The sequence below is a fragment of the Loxodonta africana genome, chromosome 1 (genome assembly GCF_030014295.1).
Source record: "Loxodonta africana isolate mLoxAfr1 chromosome 1, mLoxAfr1.hap2, whole genome shotgun sequence".
Lineage (NCBI taxonomy): Eukaryota > Metazoa > Chordata > Mammalia > Proboscidea > Elephantidae > Loxodonta > Loxodonta africana.
Window position 1 is genome coordinate 79470240 of NC_087342.1, and position 20908 is coordinate 79491147.

At 38.7% G+C, this 20908-nt stretch overlaps 1 non-coding gene across 1 annotated transcript; it reads right to left on the reverse strand.

The window, feature by feature from the left end:
• Positions 1-19191: 19191 nt before the first annotated feature.
• On the reverse strand, positions 19192-19273 carry TRNAS-GCU (transfer RNA serine (anticodon GCU)). The gene has a single exon. It is a non-coding gene; the product is annotated as a tRNA-Ser (tRNA).
• Positions 19274-20908: the final 1635 nt, after the last annotated feature.

Here is a 20908-nt window from a genome sequence, read left to right on the forward strand (position 1 = left end):
TTTGTTCCTTGTCTTCCCTGTGCTGACACAGCTGCCCTGGGTGGCGAGGAGACACAGGCTGTAGAAAATGGGAAACAATTCAAGGCAATCCATCAGGTAATGTGTTTATCTCCACATGAGTATGCAAAAAAGGTGTTTTAAAAAGGAGGAAAGTACAAAAGTGTTGGGAATTGGTTTCAAACCTTCTCAAGATTAGGATACACTCTCATTGGGCCATGCCTCTCTCACTACAAAGACGTCATGAAGATCCTCCTTAAAATATTGCCTATATTTATAAGGGGTCTTCACAGATTCGATAGTTGGCCAGAAAGAAAAACCCACTGTTTCAAATCTCACTATTTCTTAAGCCTCTAAACTATGTTCTCTGAACTGCTATACCAGGAAATACTTAAGGAGATCATAGACTAAATAACACTGTTTATGCTACTAGGACATTTCATTCCATCAGCCTGCTCTGAAGTCCCCTTCTTAATAAACTGCCTGGTGACATTTTTTCACAATGACAAGGAAAGATTTTTGTATTTTCAACTTTTCTGCTCTTTCTCCACCTTTTCTTTTTTTCTCTTCTTACAAAGTTTTTCAAGCCCTCTTTCTCTTGAAGAAGGAGCCTTGGTGGCACAGAGGCTAAGAGCTTAGGTGCTAACCAAAAGGTCTGCAATTCAAATCCAAATCCACCAATAGCTCCTTGGAACCCCTATGGGGCAGTTTTACCCTGTTCTATAGGGTCCTTATGAGTTTGGTTTTTTTCTCTTTAAGAAGAGGGGATTGCTGCAGTTGTTGTTAAGTGCCATCAAGTGGCTTCCAACTTATAGCGACCCTATGTACAACAAAAGGAAATACTGCCCAGTCCTGTGCTGTCCTCACAGTCGTTATTATGCAGCTACTGCATCAATCCACCTCAGTGAGAGTCTTTTTCTTTTTTGCTGAAACTCCATCTTGCTTGCTGACATCAAAGGGAACTTAAAGTACCTGGGATCCAGGTATTCTGTAGTCAGCAGAAATCAAACCTGTGCAGGACACCCGAGGGGATTTCTAGTCCATCCCCTGAACCTCTAGGACACAACTACAGTGACTTTCTTAAAGCCTTTTTTCCCACCAGGAACTGGACCTGTGCCCCTTGCAGCCACTTCCAAAGCTGGTCTGGTGGGCTGCAACCACTGGGCGTTATTAATTGTAAGGAAAGTGCAAAGTAAAAACACATTGAAATAATATTCCCCTTCACCTAAATGGATTAAGATAAAAGAACTGAAAATATCAAGTGTTGCTGATGATATGAAACAACTGAAAATTTCATGCATTGCTGATGACACTGTCAACTGGCACATCCATACTTGTACATTATTTAGAAATATTGCCTAGAACAAAACATATTTATAACCTGTAACCCTGAAACTCCATAGCTGCATTTAGACCCAAGAAAAATGAATGCTTATTGCCCTTGAAAGATATGTACAAAAATGTTTATAGCAGCGTTAGTATTATAAGATGGCATGGTGGATAAGTGCTGTGACTGTTAACCAAGAGGTCAGCAGTTCTAATCTGCCAGGTGCTCCTTGGAAACTCTATGGGGCAGTTCTACTCTGTCCTACAGGGTCGCTATGAGTTAGAATCAACTCGATGGCAGTGGGTTTGGTTGTTTTTGTTTTTTTTGGTATGTACATCAACAGCAAAACAAATGAAAAAATTGTGATGTACAGTATCAGTACAGTGGAATATGACAGCAATAAAAAAGAACTACTGCTATTAGACACGAGATGGATGTATCTAATAAAAATTATACTGAATGAATCTATACTCAAATGAACACATGTTGTATGACTCCATTTATAGTATTTCAAAACAGGAAAATGGTGGTAGAGGTCTGAAGATTGGAATTGATTGGTATAGATACAAGGAGCTTCTGAGAGCTGAACATTTCTTTACCTTGGTCTGGATGTTGGTTATATGAGATACACATGTAGTAACTCATCAAGCTGAATAATAAAGTTATATGCATTTTACTCTTTGTGAGCTAAGCCTCAGTTTAAACAAAAAGAAGACAGATTTCCTTGGATATTTTCTCACCTTCAGTACATCCTATCTCTTCATTAATGCTGCTCATATTGTGGTCTGCAGATTGGTGCCTTCTGAGAACTGTGTTTCACCATCTGTGAGCATTAGACTCTTTCGTATCAATTAGACTGTGGCAGGATATTGGATGCCTCCTATTAAATAAAGTAGAAACAATTTCAGGAATTGGGTAAGTGGAATGTGGTGCTGGCCACTTAATGGTCAAGAAGTAGAACGTGTTGCCACTTATGATATTGTAAGATTGGTTGGATGCCTATAATCCAAGAGAATACACAAATCTGAGGAAGTATTATTTACTTTTGTAATTTGTTATTTTAAAATGATATTAACCTTAATCAAGTCTGCTTTGTATGTTTACAATTTACCATTATTAAATTAAAATAAAACAAATAATAATAATCCATCTGTGCCAGAGTACAATTGTGCTTCATAGGGTTTTCAATGGCTGATTTTTTTCAGATGTAGATAGCCCAACATTTCCTCCCAGGGCTTCTGGGTGGATTCTAACATTCAGCTTTTTGGTTATCAGCCCAATGTGTTAACCATTTGCACCACCCAGGGGCTCTGTTAGCTAAACAGAGAAGTCAAATTTATTTGTAACCCTAATTTACATGTGTGAAACAGGTTAAGGAGGCTAGAGAAGCCAGAAGACAAGTAGTGTATGTGCCAGAGTGCTGTGGTCTGAAAACAGGCCTGAGGCATGACTGAAAATAAAGAAGAGAACAGAAAATAAAGAAGAAACACTCCATTGGGTGACAGCTTGTGTTTTAGAATTGGCCTCTCCGGAAGGAATGAGAAAATTGCAGCAGCTGAAGACCATCTACAAAGTGAATTTTAATAAAAGCCCTCCATGTGTCCTGACAGGTTCTCAAACCAGTTTCCAATGAGCAAAGAGTCGAGGCTTTCTGCCTTAACATTTCGGTGAGACCATCACTTCGGATGTAAGTTTTTAAAGTATTTCCTGGAAAAATATTTTAGATTCTTTTACAAATTCTTTCTCCCCAGTGTGAGGTTCAAGCCTTCTCAATTTGAAGAAAAAAATTAATCTTCCTTCCATTTCTCCCAGCTCTGCAGTTGACCTGAACGAGCCTGGGCCTATGCTGGGAAGATATTACACTGGGTATATAGGGGAGGGAAGAAATTATCAAGTGACATGGAAAATGAAGATATCAACTACATGCGAATCTCAATACAGAGATTAAAATGGGCATGCATGGGACAAGAAGTGTGCTGAAGTATTGTGAAAACTTCATTCTGGAGTGCACAGCTGAAGGAGAGAGGAAGCAGGTGGGGTAGGGTGAAAGGAAGGAAGAGAAGAAGAAAAAGGAGAGAGGAAGAGGGCAAGGAAAAGAGAAGCAGGCTTGTCCCAGAAGAGAAATCAGTTCATTTTGCCCAAGACATCCTTGCCTTTGAGAGTGATTCTCTGCTCTTTCCTTCCTGGGGTAGACAGGCTGAGCACTGTGGAGGGCTCATGTGAGGCTGAAATTTCTTTTTTCATTTTGAGTTTTTTTTTTTAAATAATTTTTATTGGGCTTTAAGTGAAAGTTTACAAATCAAGTCAGTCTGTCACATATAAGCTTATATACACCTTTCTCCATACTCCTACTTACTCTCCCCCTAATGAGTCAGCCCGCTCCCTCCTTCCAGTCTCTCCTTTCGTGACGGTTTTGCCAGTTTCTAACCCTCTCTGCCTTCCTATCTCCCCTGCAGACAGGAGTAGCCACCACAGTCCCAAGTGTGCACCTGATACAAGTAGCTCACTCTTCATCATCATCTCTGTCCAGCCCATTGTCCAGTCCCTTCCATGTCTGATGAGTTGTCTTCGGGAATGGTTCTTGTCCTGGGCCAACAGAAGGTTTGGAGACCATGACCGCTGGGATTCCTCTAGTCTCAGTCAGACCATTAAGTCTGGTCTTTTTGTGAGAATTTGGGGTCTGCATCCCACTGATCTCCTGCTCCCTCAGGGGTTCTCTGTTGTGCTCCCTGTCAGGGCGGTCATCGGTTGTGGCCGGGCACCATCTAGTTCTTCTGGTCTCAGGATGATGTAAGTCTCTGGTTCATGTGGCCCTTTCTGGCTCTTGGGATCATAGTTATCGTGTGACCTTGGTGTTCTTCATTCTCCTTTGATCCAGGTGGGTAGAGACAAATTGATGCATCTTAGATGGCCGCTTGTTAGCATTTAAGACCCCAGACGACACATTTCAAAGTGGGATGCAGAATGTTTTCATCCTAGAATTATTTTGCCAATTGACTTAGAAGTCCCCAAACCCCCGCCCTTGCTCTGCTGACCTTAAAAGCATTCAGTTTCTCCGGGAAACTTCTTTGCTTTTGGTCCACTTCAGTTGAGCTGACCTTCCGTGTATTGAGTATTGTCCTTCCCTTTACTTAAAGTAGTTCTTATCTACTAACTAATCAGTAAATAAACCTCTCCCACCCTCCCTCCCTACCACCTCCCTGTAACCACAAAAGCATGTGTTCTTCTCAGTTTATACTATTTCTCAAGATCTTATAACAGTGGTCTTATACAATATTTGTCCTTTTGTCTCTGACTAATTTCACTCAGCATAATGCCTTCCAGGTTCCTCCATGTTATGAAATGTTTCACAGATTCGTCACTGTTCTTTATCGATGCATAGTATTCCATTGTGTGAATATACCACAATTTATTTAACCATTCATCCATTGATGGACACCTTGGATGCTCCCATCTTTTTGCTATTGTAAACAGAGCTGCAATAAACATGGGTATGCATATATCTGTTCGTGCAAACGCTCTTATTTATTTAGGGTATATTCCGAGGAGTGGGATTTCTGGGTCATTTTGAGTTTTTATTTATTTTTTATTGTACTTTAGATGAAGGCTTACAAAACAAACTAGTTTATCATTAAACAGTTAGTACACATATTGTTTTATGACATTGGCTAATGACCCCACGACATGTCAACATTCTTCCTTCTCGACCTTGGGTTCCCTATTACCTTCCTATCCCCTCCTGCCTTCTAGTCCTTGTCCTTGGGCTGGTGTGCCCATTCAGTCTAGTTTTGTCTTATGGGCATATCTAATCTTTGGCTGAACCTCAGGAGTGACTTCATTACTGAGCTAAAAGGGTGTCCAGGGGCCATAATCTTGGGGTTTCTCCAGGTGAGGATGAATTTTTGTTTGCAATTCAGACATCGTTGGTATTGGTGGCTTCAGTGGCAGCTGCAGGGATTTCCCAATTTCCACCCATGGAGTGGTAGGAGCGGTATTGAGAGTAGAAGAAGTACAGGCAGGCAGCTTTTAGATTAAGCACCACTGCGACTGGAGAAGTTCACTAGGTTTGGCTTCAATGCAAATAATAATAATTTTTAAAAAGTTCCCATTTGTTTGCTCTGCATATTTCTAACTCTTAAAAGAAGCCTATTAAAACCCAGCTGTCTTGGTTATCTATTGCTGCTGTAACAGAAATACCACAAGTGGATGGCTTTAACAAAGAGAAATTTATTTTCTCACAGTCTAGTAGGCTACAAGTCCAGATGTAGGACATCGGCTACAGAGAAACTCTTTGTCTGTCGGCTCTGAGGGAAGGAACTTGTCATCAATACTTTCTTTGTCTGGGAGTTTCTCAGTGCAGGAACCTCAGGTTCAAAGTATGCACTCTGACCCCAGCTCTGCTTTCCTGGTGGTATGAAGTCCCCCTGTCTCTGCTCTTTTCTCTCTTTTATATCCCAGAAGAGATTATCTTAAAACACAGTCTAATCTTGCAGATCTCATCAATACAACTGCCGCTAATCCCATCCCATTAGCGTCATAGTGGTAGGATTTACAACACTTAGAAAAACCACACCAGGTGACAATATGGTGGACAATAAATTGATACACATATCTTTGGGGGACACAATTCAATTCATGACACCAACTTTTCTCTAAAGAAATTCTATGTGGCCCCTCTACTCTTCACATCCTCCTTTTAGCTTAGAAAGAGGGAGCTGTGACCACAAAAAGTCAGAGACTCTGTACAATTGGTAATAACTACATACTTTGCATCAGTTTTAGTATAGGTGCAGAGGCTATGTAGTTTAGTCCTTCCAAAGTCAACTAGATAACCTCAAAATTGGCTTAGGGATAGTCTGTGACAGACTGATAGAAGGTGCATAGTTACAGCTTTTGGAGAGAAGAGAAAAGGGGGCGATGCATTATAAAAGACCTCCAGGTCACTTGGCTTCTCACCTCTTCTGCTGTAACTGATCCCCAATTCCTACAGAGAAAGGAGCCTTTTCCTTGACTCCAAGCCTTCCTCTGCAAGGTCTCTGTACAAGATTTTCTCCTAGTTTTGGTCAAAAAACAAAAACTCTTTTAGTTCATATTCTGGATTTTATGATCAAATCCAAATGGATTTATCAAGATTGGTGTTATAACTGTCAGGATCAATAGTTGAAAATATTTACAGGGAAACAGAATTGTACCACAAGGATGTGACAACTGTCCTGAAACAATGTGGACCCTTACCCCAGGTCTTTGGATTAATGTGTCTGTGCTCTCCTCTTTTGACCTATGAGTGTTTAGAATTTATGCTCCATTTCTTCTTTGGCAACCTCTTTAAGAGGTGGGACTCTCCCAACCACCCACAGACTAAGTTAAGAACAGACAGACAAAGACATTGCTATGCTCTTCAATAGCTTCCATCTGCTCGATATCCATGTTGGTGAATGAGAGGTAGACAAGAAGGGGCAGTGAGCCTTTGCATCCTCAAGCCAAACCTAGGTTAAACATTTACTTCTCAATGTTTTAGAACATGCCAGAGAAGGAGATGAGGCAAAGAAATGGCTGTCTTCTTTGGCAGGAATGAATTCTTCTTTCCTGGACATTATTTGAGAATCCTGTGTTCTCCATCCCATAGAAGGAGCATTGATTTTTCCCAAGCACTAGAGCAGGTTTTTCTTCTTTCAGATTCTTTAGCTCTTAAAATTCAGCTTCCCATAAACCCTCTTAAATAGGCTGCTTAGTCCTTGGGCTGTGCAGACAGTGGCTCATGCATCAGTGATTGTTGAGAGAGTCGGAGATAATGTGTGGAAAATAGAAATGACAACAAATAACTTTATGTGAGCACCTTCATCCCAAGGAATTAGTTAAGAAAGAAACACTAAAGCCAAAAGAACTCAAGAAAGAAGTAAATTTCTGAGAGTAAGATCTTTGGGCATGCTTTGTGAGGAAAGAGAAATGGAGATACTGGGGATTGAACCCAGGGCCTCAGAGAGGCTAAGCACTCACTCTACCATCAGTCTATAACCCCCAGCTAAGCATGATGTCTCAGAGGAATCTTTGAGGACTAAGTCAAGGTAAAATCACTTTATGCTTAATTCTGCTGTTTCCAAATTCCCTACACTGTGCTCTCTCAGGCACAGACAAAGCTAGAGAAGAATACCTTAGAGCTACAGAGAAAGGTATTGTTCCTGGTCCATGCTCTACCACCAGATTGCCCATAGCCTGCTTCCATTCAATTACCTAGGTGAATACCAGGATACCACATTCTCTTGGAACTTGTCTGAATATAACTTTCAGTGTTCTTTTGACTCTTGGAAACATATTAATGTCTCACAGAGGCAAATAAATAAATAAAAGTAATGCAAGTGTTGTGAAAATATTCTAAAATTAAATGCAAATAGAAACATATAAATCAAATGTATTTCACAAGAATAATATATCTATATGGGAGAAAAAAGAGGATAGATTCAAGTAAATGTTTTCTATAGTGCTTTGTCCTCATTGTAAGACAAAAATAATGGCAAGCAAATATTAAGCTCTGCGTAGAATTTTTTTGTTTTTTAAATAATGCTGTGAATGCAGCAATTCTGATATTATTTCCTGTAAATTTTAGGCTTGAGAAAATGAGTACACATATAGAGGTTTTTGGAAACCAGGGCTCCCACTGTGGGAGAAAGAGGAAAACGGGCAGTTGGAATAGGAGAGGGTAAGAACTTCCCTGCTCGTGTTGGATGGGTATTCCTCTGTTGCGGGCAAATGGAGTCCAACTCATGGAAATCCCCTGTGTTAGAGGGTAGAACTGCTCCATAAGGTTTCTTTGACTGTAATCTCTACGGAGCTGTCCTGGTGTTTACTGCTAACTAAACGTTGCAGGAGAAAGAAGGCAGTCAGTCGGCTCGGGAAAGACTACAGCTGTGAGTCACCACGACTCCACCGCAATGGTTTTGGAGTTTTGGTTTAATCTTTACGGATGACCAGGGGCACAATTGCACTTGACTGGAAACCCTGGTGGTGTAGTGGTTAAGTGCTACAGCTGCTAACCAAAGGGTCAACAGTTCAAATCTGCCAGGCGCTCCTTGGAAACTCTATGGGGCAGTTCTACTCTGTCATTTAGGGTCGCTATGAGTCGGAATTGACTCGACGGCACTGGGTTTGGTTTTTGGCTTTGCTTTTTTAACCTAAAGATTGGTGGTTCTAGCGAAGAAAAGGCAGGGCCATCTCCTGCATTTAAGATTACAGCCAACACGTGGGGTCACCACATGGGGTCACCATGATCCACAGTTGCCTGGATAGCAACCAACAACAATTTTTAAGGAAGCAGATTGCCAGGTCTTTTCTTCCACGGTGCCACTGGGTAAGTTCCAACCTTCAACCTTTCAGTTACCGTTAGGTTACCGAGTGCAAATCATTTGCAGCACCTGGGGGCCTTCCTCATATGCTGTAGTGATTCCTTTTCTATAGGATCGTTAAACATTTCTTGTGATTAAAAACATCCCTTTCCATCTACCACCCTCATGCACGTAATAGGTAATATCAGAACAGAAATGAAAATCCTAACTACAACAGTATGCAGCATATTGGAATTTCTTGCTCCATCAGTTTCTAAGTTTCCTCATTGAATTTCAGTTCCTTATTTTTTACATTTTCAATAAAATATGCAAAATGTCAAAAACAAATGAAATCAAACCCATTGCGGTGCAGCCGACTCTGACTCACAGTGACCCTGTATATAGGACAGGGTAGAACTGCCGGGTGAGGTTCCGAGGCTGTAAATCTTTACGAAAACTGACTGCCACGCCTTTCCCTCCATGAGAGGCAGGTGGGTTCGAACCACCGACGTTTTGTTAGTAGCCAAAGGTTTAACTGAAGGTTTGCACCACCAAGGCTCCTAGACAGACACAGGGTTTGTTTGTTTTTTTTGTTGTTGTTTTTAAAGAGTTCTGCATTGAATAGCTGAACTACTCAGTTCTATTAGAATCCAGAGCCTTGGAATGCAAATGTTTGCTAAGATCGAACCAAGGACGTTTAGATCTTCAGTCTAACGCCCTCTCAACTGAGGTATTTCAGCAACTGAAAAGGTTTCTTTAGTTATTTCTTAAAAATATTATCATGGCTGCTATGTTGTCAAATATTTGGTCTTAACTTATTCTGTCTTATGCCCTCAGACAAAATTATAAGAGCTCCGTTGCTGTTCATGTCTGAAAATGGGTTCCAATTTTTGGAGGCCGGGATGGATTAGTAGAGAAGGAACAGGGTGACAAAGGGTAAGAATAGGCAAAACTGTGGAAAGCTTTTCTGCTTGTTAACCTCTGACTCTTTCACACTCCAAACACTGCTCCTACAAAAACTAAGGGAATTTCGAATGAAATGATCGAGCCTGTTCTTTTTCTCTTCTTTCAGTCCTGCTCTTCAATGACACTGGAAAAAGGAAGAGTGGATTAGTGAGCATGTTAATGTGGTTGCGGGCTTCTTGTTTGGAACTGAGGAAGCCCAGAGCATGCCAATCCTGTTTTCACTATTTCCTTCCTTTTTCCTTGTCTTCCTTGTCCTGACACAGGTGCCCTGGGTGGTGAGGAGATGCAGGAAGTATAAACAGGGTAACATTTCAAGGCAATCCTTGGGATAATGTGCTTAATAACTACGAATATGAAAAATGTTTTTTAAAAAGAAGAAAAACACAGAACTGCTCGAAATTGTAAAAAGCGAATGAGTGTGTATAGTTTCAAAGCCTCTCAAGGAAAGTACACTCTCCTATTGAGCCACCCCTCTCTGAAAACTGAAACATCATGAAGATCCTTCCTGAAATATTAGCCATTTTTCTAAGGGGTTTTGGCAGATTCTATAGTTGACTGGAGAGAAAATCCACTGTTTCACATTTTGCTATTTGTAAATCCTCAAACTACACCAGGAAATAAGTAAAGAGATTGAGGACCAAAAAACACCTTCTGCTCCTAGAGCCTTCCATCCCATTGTCCCTCTCCAAGGTTTCTGCCCGAGTAAGTTGCCTTGCCCATTTTTTCCTGAAACCACCAGGAAAAGTGTATGATGGAACTTTCACTTGTTTTTTCAACTTCTCTCCCTATCCTTTTTTCTTTTTTATTCTCTCCTTACAAAGTTTTCCAAGCCCCCTTCTCCTTAAGAACAGGGGATTATACAGAGTCAAAGAGAGGATATTTCAATACTTACATTTGACAAAGGACCCTTATGTAGAATAGATGAAGCTCTCCTATGAAACACTAAGAAAAAAGACTGAAACTCAACGGGAAAGAGCAAAGACTGAACATAAACTTTACTAAAATACATAGTTCAATGCAAATTAATAAACACGATGAAATAATACTACTTTTCACAAAAATTGCATTAGTTAAAATAATTGATGATATCAAGTGTCTCTGACCATATGGAATTGAAACTTTCATACATTGCTTACGAAACTGTCAACTGGTACATCAACACTGGTACACTACTTGGAATACTGCCTCAAACATTCAACCTACAGCCCAGAAAACTCACAGTTGCAATTAGACCCTAGAAAAGTACATGCTTATTGCTCTTGAAAGACATGTACAAGAATGTTCATAACGTCGTTAGCTATTTCAAATGTATACCAACAGTAAAATGAATGAAAAAGTCTGATGTCCAATATTCATACAATGGAATATGACAGAGCAATAAGAAAGAAATACTGCAACTAGAAGCAGTATGGATGTATCTAATAAAAAACATATTGAGTGAAAGAATCTATACTCAAATGAACACATACTGTATGATTTCATTTTTTGTATTTCAAAGCTCAGGAAAAATTAATCTATGCTAGTAGAAGTCAGAAGATTGGAACTGATTGGGATGAGATACAGGAAGCTCCTGGGAGCTAAAAATTTCTTTATCTTGGTTTGAATTTTGGTTCTATGGTGTATACATATGTATTATTCATCAAACTGAATAAGTTTTATGCATTTTACGATATGTGAATATAGCCTGAATCTAAACAGAAAAGTGGAGGAGAAGTATTTCCTTCAATATCTTCTGATTTCTAAAAAAAAGCCAAACCAACTGCCATAGAGTAAATTCTGAATCATAGAAACCCTATGGAACAGAGTAGAACTGCCCCATAGGGTTTCCAGGGAGCAGCTGGTAGATTTGAACAGCCAGCCTTTTGGACAGCAGCTGATCTCTTGACCACTGCACCACCAGGGCTCCACCTCCTGTACAATGTATGTCATCGTTGTTTTTGTTGTTGTTAGGTGCTGTCCAGTTGATTCCGACTCATGGCGATTCAATCAGTGCTGTTCGAATTGTGGCCTGCAGACCGATGCCTGTCTAGGAACAGTTTTTTCTTACCTTACTGTGAGCATTAGAAACTTGTATCAATTTGACATGACAGTACATTGGACTTTTCTTATTAAATAAGGCAGAAACAAATTTGTATGTAAATCAAAACAGGTATGGTTCATACCTAAGTTCAGTTAGTCAAATGTTTGTATATAATACAGTATATAGCATACTTTTCTATGTGTAAAAATCATTAAACACTTTCAGATACACTAAAACATCTTTAACATAATAACACAGTAATATGAATATTTTGGAGTAAATCACAAAGTAGTGCCTGTTTGTTATTATGAACCATTGTATATACCTCAAATTTTTAATATAATAGGCTTTACAGGGGATGGTTCATAACTACAGGTTGTACATAAGTTGGACTTTTGTAACCCTGGACTGCTTGTAATTAGAAAATTGTCCCCCAACTATGTCTAGGCCTCACCTCTATTCATTATAAATAGGACCATGTTGAACTAGGTCACACTGCTTGTATTCATCCCTCAGCTGCTCTTCTTAATAGCTAAGGGAATTTTGGCAAATTGCTTCAGCTTGCTGGGCCTCAATTTCTAATATGTGAAGTGGAAATAATAATAATCCTATCTAATAGAGTTGATGGGAGGATTCAATGAGTAAATATACCTAAAATATTTTAGAAAAATATCTGGCATATGAATAAGCAATCATTAAAGTCCCACTGTCATTGTTGTTTTTAATCAATGTTTTTATTGTTAGTTGCCAGGGAGTTGATTCCAACTATGATGACCCCATGTGTTCAGAGTAGAACTGCTCCATGGGGTTTTCTTGGCTGTAATCTTTATGAAAGCAGAGCAGCAAGCCTCTTTTCTGAGGTACCACTGGGTGAGTTGGAACCTCCCACCTTTAGGCTACCAGTCCAGCGCAAACCAAACGTGCCACCTATGGACCACATTTTTACCATTATTCTTATGACTGAACAATTGTCTTGTGCCAAGGACTTAATTCTTTCAACAACACTGAGTATTATCCAAAATCTACAGATAAGTGATGTATACTAGTGAGTAAATAAAATCTGTTCTTTTTCCTAATTTAAGAGATGCTACATGGGACATTCACGCTTCAGTTGTAAAATCACAAACCTAGAGTAACTTCCATTCATCTAATAGTTTTACAGTATTACATAATCTTGGTATCCCTACCAACTTCTTTAATTTTCCCACTTTCTTTTTACAGTGGCTGCACCCAACCCCCCCCCCCCAATGGTTTATCTCTGTCATCTTCTTCAGTGAATTGCCCTTGGTTTGGAGACACACGGTAGATTATGACATCACTCCATTCCCAGCAGCAGCTAATAGCTGACTGCAGGGGGTGCAAGGTGCAAAAGTCCAGACACCTTGACTCAAGGACAACTCTGCTATGTGATTTACATTCTAGCCTCCACGTCATATGCGTCAGGCCAAATCTAGACTTCACATGAGAACACATTATTGTTTGGCTAATTTTCCTTCCCTCTCCTGAAGATCTCTCCCTCAATAAAATACATACCTCTCAATCCCTGTCTCACATTCCTAATTTTTCTACACATAGGAAACAGGCTGATAAAACTATTCAGCTGCAAGCACATACTACTCTTCATGAAAATGGAAGGATGGCTCTGAGAGGATTTCTGATGGCAGAGTCATCAAACCACAGAGCTTTAATTCCAGGCCTTGAAACCTAATGCTGTTTGCCTGGCTGGATTTAGACGTTTCTTGGGACAGCGAATCCTTTTTTTTTCTTTCAATTTCATGCCTTTTTTAAGTGGAATGTCTATAAGTGTTTTCTTATTGTTATCTGGCCATTGTATTTTGGGGAGCAGATAAATTGTTTCTTGAATTTCGCAGATTCACACATAGAGAGGAATTGTATCTCAGGATGGATTATACTCAGAGCCTCAATCATACCTAATTTAGACAATTTAAATGAAAAGATTTGGAACTTTTGAGCTGATAAGATTTTGATGACATTTTGGACTTTGAGTTGATGCTGTCATGGGTTGAGATTTGGGAGAATATTGGGATGAAATGAATGTTTTTGCATGTGGGTCAGATGTGTATCTTTGGAGACCAGATGGCAGACTGTGGTAGGTGTAATAATGACCCGGTGAAGATATCCATGTCACGATATCCAAAAGCTGTGAATAGGTTACCTTACATGGCAAAAAAGGACTTTACAAATTTGATTAAGTTAAGGATGTTGCAGTGGAAAAATTAATCTGGAATTTCTGGGTGCACACAGTATATTCATAAGAGCCTTATAAGAGGGAGACAGGAGGGCCAGAGTCAGAAAAGGAAATGAAACAACAGAAGCAGAGGTCAGAGTAATGCAGCCGTGAGTCAAAGGATTTGGGTGGTCCCTAACAGCCAGAAAAATCAAGAAATGAATTCCTCACCAGAGTCTCCAGAAAGAATGCACCTCTGCCAACATCTTGAGTTTAGACCTATAGGACCAGGGATGGATCACCCAATAAACATTGTAAGCATGTGCTCAGGGTATCAACAAAACAGGAGCACCAGTTTCCAAAGCAAAGACTCATAGATCCCAAGCAGACAGGACACAAGGAAAAGCAATTGCCAAGGCAGAAGGGAATAGACAGGGCGCTAATGAAATTGGTACCATTTTATATATTTTGTATACAATAACTATTATATTTTCCTTTTCATTTCAGACAGATCAGATATAACCTCACATAATTTTCTCTTGTAGATCACATAAGAACGTGCCAGCAGCATTATAATCATGTGACTTGTGATGTAGCTATTCCTGCCCAAAGAGAACCAAAATGCATCTTCAGATTGAGCACACCCTTGTATTTGTATCATGCTCTTTGCTTTCATTCTCAACCCTCTCACGTGTCAACAATTTTCCAACGAACTGTGAAGATGCAGCAGCAAGGTAGGGAAAGTGAATGTGCAAGTTTTAAGTATTACTTCAAGACCAAAAACACTTGTGGAGATATGCAAAGGGCCCACCAACAAACATCGTACACAAGTGAATGAAAATATTTTCAACTACCTTGTAAGTACTGTTAGTTTTGACTATCTCAGACCTGAACAACAAAATTACATGTTCTAAATTAATTTTTTTACTTACTAATTTTTAAATATAAATTTTGTGTTAACGTCTAAATTTGAATGTAAATTTTATTTTATAAATTTTATTTATTTTCAATTATTCCAATTTATTTGCTGTGACACAGCCAAATTAAAAAATTAAATTTAAACTAAGTGGAGTACAAAAACGAAAAAAGTAAAAGATTTGAGAATTACTAAAGACAATTCCAAAATTAACTTCCTTTTCAAAATATAATGAATCAGAAGAGACATCTTCTTTGAACGCTTGGTTTTAATGGGTGCAAATCATTGTATTGGTACCACTACTGCTGAAATTACTAATAGCAATATGAATAAAACAGAATTTTTTTTCCAAATTCTGCACTCATTCCCAGCTGTAATGAAAAAATGTTAATAATGCTGTAGAAAGTGAAACTGTTTCAGAATCTGGAATTGTTGCACCTGCCAACCCCATGAATGACAAATACAGATCCTGCTTTGTGGAATAATTTTTCTTCTAATGATGTAAATTACTGACTCAAAACAGGTCCAAAGTGATTGTCAGCATCATAGTGGACCATTTGAAAATTCATGTCAAAATTTTCTGGATGGTAAACAAACAAGGTTCTGTAGCCAGAATATATTTCTAGGGTGCAAAGCTAATGGTGAGAACTGTAAGAGGGATTCTCCATCAGTTGCCTCTGTATATTGTTTTGCTTGCAAACTATTCAGTCCTAAATCATTTGATTTTCCAATTGCTACGAATGGATTTAGCAACTTGAATTTGATTGATAAACATGAAAACAGTTCAATTCACAGAGATTGTATGGTGTCTTATTTAAACCGAAGACATGGTTTTTGCTTAACTCATGAACTGGAAACACAAATTAATGAAGAACGTCAGTATTGGAAAGCCGTTTTGCAATGTGTTGTTGCTGTCATTATAATACTCATTGAGCACAGGCTATCTTTTCAGGGAAGAAATGAAGTGTTCCCACAAAAGAGACATTTTCAGTGTTTACTTGAACTTGTTTCTCAGTTTAATTCATTTTTAGAAAGTCACATCTCAAAAATGGGTAACATAAAAAATGGCAACCCATCATATGTGTCTAAAACAACGTGTGAAGAATTAATCAACTTAATAAGTGATAAAGTTTGATCAACTATTTTCAGTGAAATAAGCATACCTTGGTATTTCAGTTTGCCTATAGATTCCACTCCTGGTCTTTCTCATACAGATCACCTAAGTTATTGTTTTAAATTATGTATCTCCAACAGGTGGAAAACCTGTTGAGCAATTTATCACATTCAGCAGCTTAAAAAGTCATACCAGTGAAGAAATTGCAAACGAAGTGCTTTACTATTTATGTGAAGTTTGCAAAATTGATTTCTTTAAGTACAGAGGCCAGTCCTATGACAATGCTGCCAATATGTCAGGGCATTATAAAGGCATGCAAATTTATAAAGGTAGAAAATTTTAGAATGTAATGAATTGCCATTTTCATACCGTGTGCTGCACATTCACATGCTGGCTGGAAGCAGTTGGGTTTTTCTTTTCTACTGTTCAGTTACTCTACACATTTTTTGCCACCTCTGCTCACCCAGTGGGTAGTTCTTAAAACATACTTAGGCAATGATTGAATATTAAATGGTCTTTCTAATACATGTTGGGAAGCCCATGCTGCAACAAGGAGTGCAAGCCTGGAATTGTACACTAAGATTCTAGATGCCTTAGAAAATATTGCTGAAGACCAGACATAAAAAAGAGATACCAAAAGAGAAACTGAAAACATGGCCAACAAAATGCAAACACTAGAGTATGTATTTATGTTGGTTATGTGGAATAGCATATGGCAGGATTTTCATCAGATGAGTCAAGCTCTCCAAGACTCGGAAGTAAATTTAAGACATGCACAGATCTCTGCTAGTCATTAACAGGGTATTTACATAGTTGAAGAGAAAATTTTGGAAACACAACAATACAAATACTGCCAAATACTGATTATCAAGCAGTTCTCCATTGCAGATGCATTAGAAAGAAACAAGTAAAATGATGGAAGTGCTCCAGAAGTATCATTGAGCGCTAAAGGTCAATTTCACCTAACTACATAATATGCCATCATTGACACACTAGAAACTTGCATGAAAAGAAGGATGCACATGTATGAAGTTCTTTCAAATAGATTTTCCTTCTCAAACAATGTAGATAGACCTGATAAAGAATGCCTGAAGGCATCCAAGAAATTCTTGCAGGCTCATCCCCATGGCTTAAATACAAACTTTTATGGAGAAGTGCCACAATGTCATTCTTACATGAGAACTAAGTTTACAGGTTCAGGAAAGACAAAAACACAAATGTTTTTTGTGTTTTGTTTTTTTTAGGCATGTATGAGTCCATAATAGAAGATAAAATGCAATGCCTATTTCCCAGTGTTGAAATTGCTTTATTCATATTTCTAATTTTAATGATCACAAAGTGCACAACAGAATGCTGGTTTCTATCCTAAAGACACCCCAACCCTCAGCCTAAAACAATAATTCAGGAAAGACTCTATCCATTATCCTTATTATATATAGAAGTAGGTATTGTTCAGCAGCTTAATTGTGATTAAATCATTGAAGAATTCATAACAGCAAAAAATAGAAAGATATATTTTTAATGATAACATGTTAGAGATGAAAGAGCTACCTAAAAATAAAATATAGTAACTTCCTGTGATATTTGTTTTCGGGTCATTCAATTTTCTTTTAAGACATTTTTCATTTCTTCATTTATAATTATAGCACTTATTATGAAGCAAGCATCAAAATTGAAGTATGAGCCATTTAAAGCAAAAGAGGCGAAAGTCAATTTTTTGTTGTGGGAGATCAACAGAATTTTATATTGATTGTTGAAACAACTAAGTTCACTGACTCATTTTCTTTGTTGTAGCATATGGAGAATAGTCTTTTTGTAAAAATTATTTATATAATAAAAATATTAGTACCTTGCATCAACTAAAACTTTTATAGTCCAGTTCATCTCATTCTGCTAAAAGGGCACATGCCACTTTTGTGTTCAATCGCTAATGTAGCTAATGCTACTCTGACCTTCGAAGCTTTTGGTTGTATTGAGGAAATTTCTTTGCTTTTGGTTTAGTCCAATCGTACTGACTATTCCTGTGTTATATGTTGCCCTTCCCTTTGCCTAAAAAGATTTTTGTGTACTTTTTTTTTTATCTAGTTAAGATTCACTTATATTTTGAAGAAAAGAAATAAACACCCATTGAAATCTTGAAAAGTTATTAGAAAAAAGTAATCAACTAAGAGGACAGGATAATGATCATTACTGGTACACAGATTTGCTCCCTTTTCTTTTTGAGTCTCAGCCCTTTTTAGATTTCCAAAGCCTCTTTATTGTTACTGATTTGTGAAAGAAGAAACTTCACCTATATCAGTTCTCCCAGCAACACCTGAGGAATTAGTCACTGGAAGTCACTTCAAGAATTTTCTGCTTGTTGCCCAATAAGAAATAAGTGACCACAAAGGGATTGGAATCCTCAGTCCTCTAGATCTGGAATCAGACACCTTATCCATTCCACCATGCAGACAGCACTGTGAGAATGTAGTACAAGCATGTAAGTGAAAATGTTGATAAGGGAACATTAGGTTTCTGTTTTCAAATTTTTAACTTTGAAGTTGGAGGAAATTTTAGCAACATTCAAAAAAGAAATCAAAGATCATCTGAAACCTCTGAGAACAATTACTTAGAATTAATAAACTGAGATTGTGAGATGATCAGATGCGGTGTTATCCGGATCCCCTGAGCAGTTGGATTTTTGTTTTTCCCTGGGAATTGAGTCCCTACGTGGACTTAAATAGTTAACACTTGTTTGCTGCTAACTGAAACATTGGGGGTTCCTGTCACTCGAGGTATCTGATGATCTACTTCCAAACAATTAGCCATTGAGAACCCTAGAGAGGAGAGTTCTACTCTGACATATATGGGGTTGCCATGAGCCAGAATCGACTTGATGACACCTGGTTTTCCCCGGGGGGGAAAAAAAGTCCAAATATGGATTCCTGTTACTTTATGGAGACTTTTCTTCTCTCTTATGGTTTTTGCCTGCCTCCTGAAAGTTTCTCTGGGGCAATATTGGGGCTCTGAGACAAATACAGTGAGGTTACAAAAGGGCAAAAGGAAAATAATGTCTGTCTGGAGAATCTGTGCTTGGCTGAATGGAAGATGAAAGTCCAAAGGTGTGTTTCTCTTCTTGGGCAATGCTGTGCACCTGTCAGGAGTCAAAAACAATAAAACCAAACCTGTTGCCCTCTAGTCAATCCGGATTCACAGCAACCCTATAGGACAGAATAGAACTGCCTCTTAGCATTTCCAAGGCACTGCTGGTAGATTTGAATTACTTAGTTTTTCATTAGCAGAAAATGACTGTGCCACCAGAGTTCCAAATCTCACTTCCACGACACAGTGAGGAAAGGAAGGAATGACGAGGATGGGATTTGAACCCACGTGCGCAATGCACAATGGATTAGCAGTCCATCACCTTAACCACTCGGCCACCTCGTCAGGAATAAAGGAAAACAGAATCGAAGAAAAGGAAAGCTTATGCACTCAGTTTTGCCCTGAAGTAATTTAGGTATCAGCATATCTGGAGGTAGTCCAGAGGGAACCTCACTGGGGTGCTTTGGGGTTTAGTTGGTTAAAAAAAACTATCCACAGGGCCCTTTCAACACCCCCGTCCTTTATCTTTCTTTCTGTCTCTTTAATAATAGTACAAAATAGGAGCTTAAGGTGCACGCTTTTGTTATGGGTGATTGAAGAGAGTCTGTTAGCATCTGGTTTTTCTTTTCTCCCTGTTCTCATCATACTCCTGCTGTCACATTCACCTTAATGGATATAGAAGGTCATAGCACAGAAATGAAAGAGCGTTCAAGGAAGTCCATTGGGTTATGTTTTTGCTCTTTATGGGTGCAGGAGTTGAATGGAAAATATTAGGAGAAGTGAATTTGTATTCCTTCAAGATTGGGTTTAAATAGTGTTGAAGCAGAGAAAAAGTGTAGATGTGCGGAGGTTCGCAGCCAGGGTCTCGTACACGAAAGGCATGTGCTCTACCACTGAACTACACAAGCCCCATTCCTGAAGGGCTGCTGGCTAACTTTTACCTAGAACTAAGTGTTTTTTTCCTGAGATTCAGAATCCTTGAGCACTGAGGTAGTGTTGATCAGTGTTAAGGGGTATCAGCAGCTGCATTAGGCAGGAATCCCTGAGGAATCAATGGAGGGTACTGATTCTTCATAGGGTTTGAATGTGAAGGCAGAGATTGGAAACATGTGTTGGATAAATAGCCACAAGAGGTTTCCATGGAGGCTTTTTTACAAGCTTGAGTTGTTAAAAGTCTCTGCCTTGTATTATGGGTGGCAAAGAATCAAGTCCCCATTTTCAGCTCTTTTGATTTCCTCTATAGTTGTCTTAACCTGAGGCACAAAGCTAAAGAAATTAATCTTTTGGCTGCTTGAAAGTCTTTACTGTATTTTCTGTTTCTTCAATCAGAATCTATGTGACAGATTTGATAGAGAAAAGCAACAGCAGACTAAAACCACATAGTGATGCATTCTGTATTTCATTATAAAGGTCTTTTGTCTTCTACTTGAGATATCAGATAAGTCAGGGCCCTACCAACAGGCTGGAAGAGGAACCCATAAAGCATGTATGAAGCAGCGGCTTCAAGATTTAGAGAAAGGTGGACTATAAGAGGGAAATAGAAGATAAATAGATAGGATTTAAAGGACAAGAAAAAAAAAAAAACACAGTTATTTCCAAACAGAAGGAGGAATGGAAAAGGGAGTTTGAAAAATTGGGGATGAAAGGGCATGGGAAGAAGCCTGGAAGAAAGAGATCAACTATATGAAATTCAAGATACCTTGGAACACAGTGAAATATTAGTGAACTCAGGGTAACACTCTTGTCTCCACGCTTCAGTCTGTGAGCGATCAGTAAGTACACCCATGTTGAGGGTGGATAAAGACTGAAAAATGTACTTTGAGATTTGGGGATTAGAAATGCATTTGGGATATTTGTGGAAAACAAATAAGCTTGCTCCAAGACCCTTCTAGAGCCCTGAGATTTATCATGGTTAAACTTAGTTCTTTAAACCACGTAAGAAGACTAAAAATAAATCCATTCCCTGATACCTGATTTCTA